The sequence below is a fragment of the Arachis hypogaea genome, chromosome 6 (genome assembly GCF_003086295.3).
Source record: "Arachis hypogaea cultivar Tifrunner chromosome 6, arahy.Tifrunner.gnm2.J5K5, whole genome shotgun sequence".
Taxonomy (NCBI): domain Eukaryota; kingdom Viridiplantae; phylum Streptophyta; class Magnoliopsida; order Fabales; family Fabaceae; genus Arachis; species Arachis hypogaea.
In genome coordinates, this window is record NC_092041.1 from 74141628 (window position 1) to 74145329 (window position 3702).

The following is a 3702-nucleotide window of genomic DNA, read 5'->3' on the forward strand; positions in this document are numbered from 1 at the left end:
TAAATTACAACAATACAGAGACAACCTTTCTGAAAATTTCGAACAAGAAAAGGAGATGGCAGCCGAACCCAACAATAATAATGCAAGGAGGATGCTTGGTGATTTCACTAAACCAAATTCCAAATTTGATGGAAGAAGCATCTCCATTCCGGCCATTGGAGCAAACAATTTTGAGCTGAAACCTCAATTAGTTGCTCTAATGCAACAGAACTGCAAGTTTCATGGACTTCCATCTGAAGATCCTTACCAGTTTTTAACTGAGTTCTTGCAGATTTATGAGACTGTAAAGACGAATGGAGTAGATCTTGAAGTCTACAGACTCATGCTTTTCCCTTTTGCTGTAAGAGACAGAGCTAGAACATGGTTGGACTCATAACCTAAAGATAGCCTGGACTCCTGGGATAAGCTGGTCATGGCCTTCTTGGATAAATTCTTTCCTCCTCAAAAGTTGAGCAAGCTTAGAATGGATGTTCAGACCTTCAAGCAAAAAGATGGTGAATCCCTCTATGAAGCTTGGGAAAGATACAAGCAGATGACCAAAAAGTGTCCTTCTGACATGTTTTCAGAATGGACCATATTAGATATATTCTATTATGGTCTATCTGAGTTTTCCAAAATGTCATTGGACCATTCTGCAGGTGGATCTATCCACCTAAAGAAAACGCCTGCAGAAGCTCAATAACTTATTGACATGGTTGCAAATAACCAATTCATGTACACTTCTGAGAGGAATTCCATGAATAGTGAGACGCCTTAGAGGAAGGGAGTTCTTGAAATTGATGCTCTGAATGCCATATTGGCTCAGAACAAAGTGTTGACTCAGCAAGTCAACATGATCTCTCAAAGTCTAAATGGATGGCAAAATACATCCAATAGTACTAAAGAGGCAGCTTCTGAAGAAGCTTATGATCCTGAGAACCCTGCAATAACAGAGGTAAATTACATGGGTGAACCTTCTGGGAACACCTATAATTCATCATGGAGAAATCATCCAAATTTCTCATGGAAGGATTAACAAAAGCCTCAACAAGGCTTTAATAATGGTGGAAGAAACAGGCTAAGCAATAACAAGCCTTTTCCATCATCTTCTCAGCAACAGACAGAGAATTCTGAACAGAGCCCCTCTAACTTATCAAACATAGTCTCTGATCTGTCTAAGGCCACTTTAAGTTTCATGAATGAAACAAGATCCTCCATTAGAAATTTGGAGGCACAAGTGGGCCAGCTGAGTAAGAAAATCACTGAAACCCCTCCTAGTATTCTCCCAAGCAATACAGAAGAGAATCCAAAGGGAGAGTGCAAGGCCATTGATGTAATCAATATGGCCGAATGCACAAGGGAGGAGAAGGACGAGAATCCTAGTGAGGAAGACCTCCTGGGACGTCTCTCAAGCAAGAAGGAGTTACCTATTGAGGACCTAAAGGAATCTGAGGCTCATATAAAGAACATAGAGATTCCACTAAATCTCCTTCAGCCATTCATGAGCTCTGAAGACTATTCTTCCTCAGAAGAGGATGAAGTTATGACTGGAGAGCAAGTTGCTCAATATCAAGGAGCTATCATGGAGCTGAATGCCAAGTTGTTTGGTAATGAGACTTGGGAAGGTGAACCTCCCTTGCTCATTAGTGAACGAGATACATGGGTTCAGAAAATCTTACCTCAAAAGAGACAAGATCCTGGCAAATTCTTAATACCCTGTACCATGGCACCATGACCTTTGAAAAAGCTCTGTGTGACCTGGGGTCAGGCATAAATCTTATGCCACTCTCTGTAATGGAGAAACTAGGGATCATTGAGGTACAGCCTGCCTTATTCTCATTATAATTGGCAGACAAGTCAGTAAGACAAGCTTATGGATTAGTAGAGGACATGTTAGTGAAGGTTGAAGGCCTTTACATCCCTACTGATTTCATAATCCTAGACACTAGGAAGGAAGAGGATGAATGCATCATCCTTGGAAGACCTTTCCTAGCCACAGCAGGTGCTGTAATAGATGTTAACAGAGGAGAATTAGTCCTTCAATTGAATGGGGACTACCTTGTGTTTAAGGCACACGGCCATCCCTCTGTAACAAAAGAGAGTAAGCATGCAAAGCTTCTCTTAGTACAGAGTCCAAAAGAGCCCCCACAATCAAACTCTAAGTTTGGTGTTGGAGGCCACAACCAAACTCTAAGTTGGTGTTGAGAAAACCCCACATTCAAACTCTAAGTTTGGTGTTGGGAAACCTTCATCATGCTCTGATCTTCTCTAAGGCTCCATGAGAGCCCACTGTCAAGCTAGTGACATTAAAAGAGCGCTTGTTGGGAGGCAATCCAATTTTTATTTATCTAATTTTCTTTTTATTTTATTGTTATTTTGTGTTTTAGTAGGTTCATGATCATGAGGAGTCACGAAAAAAATATTAAAATTAAAAACAGAATCAAAAACAGCAGAGGAAAAATCACACCCTGGAGGAAGGACTTACTGGCGTTTAAACGCTAGTAAGGTGCATCTGGCTGGCGTTCAACACCAGAATAGAGCATGGATCTGGCGCTAAATGCCAGAAACAAGCAACATCCTGGCGTTTGAACGTCAGGAATGTGCCCTGAGGAAAGCTGGCGCTGAACGCCAGTAACAAGCATGGAACTGGCGTTCAACGCCAGAAACATGCTCCACATGGGCGTTGAACGCCCAGAACGTGCATCACTTCGGCGTTTAAACGCCAGAATGGTATGCTAAGGCATTTTACATGCCTAATTGGTGCAGGGATGTAACTCCTTGACACCTCAGGATCTGTGGACCCCACAGGATCATCTCAGGATCTGTGGACCCCACAGGATCCCCACCTAACATATTCTCCCCTCTTCTCAACATTTATTCTCTCTTTCCAATAAACAATCTTCCCCAAAACCCTTCACCAATCACCTCAATCTCTCATCCCAATTACCCCCATCACCACTCACATCCCTCCACTCTTCCCTATAAACCCCACCTACCTTCAAAATTCAAAAATCTTTCCCACCCAAACCCATCCTAAATGGCCGAACCTACCTTCTTCCCCCTCCTTATATATACCCCTCCATTCTACTTCATTCTCACACAACACAACCCCCTCTTCTCTACCTTGGCCGAAACCTACACCTCCCCTTCTCCTCCTTATTTTCTTCTTCTTCTTCTTCTCTTCTTTCTTCTCTTGCTCGAGGGTGAGCAATATTTTAAGTTTGGTATGGTAAAAGCATAAGCTTTTTGTTTTTCCATAACCATTGATGGCACCCAAGGCTGGAGAATCCTCTAGAAAAGGGAAAGGGAAGACAAAAGCTTCCACCTCCGAGTCATGGGAGATGGAAAGATTCATCTCCAAAGCCCATCAAGACCACTTCTATGAGGTTGTGGCCAAGAAGAAGGTGATCCCTGAGGTCCCTTTCAAGCTCAAGAAAAATGAGTATCCGGAGATCCAACATGAGATCCAAAGAAGAGGTTGGGAAGTTCTAACCAACCCCATGCAACAAGTCGGGATTTTAATGGTTCAAGAGTTCTATGCCAATGCATGGATCACTAGGAACCATGATCAAAGTATGAACCCAAATCCAAAGAACTATCTTACAATGGTTCGGGGGAAATACTTAGATTTTAGTCCAGAAAATGTGAGGTTGGCGTTCAACTTACCCATGATGCAAGGAAATGTATGCCCCTACACTAGAAGGGTCAACTTTAATCAAAGGT

General features: G+C 42.4%; 1 non-coding gene across 1 annotated transcript; it reads right to left on the bottom strand.

The window, feature by feature from the left end:
• Nucleotides 1-454: 454 nt before the first annotated feature.
• LOC112700000 (small nucleolar RNA R71) lies at nt 455-558 on the bottom strand. The gene has a single exon (XR_003152928.1). It is a non-coding gene; the product is annotated as a small nucleolar RNA R71 (small nucleolar RNA).
• Between the last annotated feature and the right edge of the window lie 3144 nt (nt 559-3702).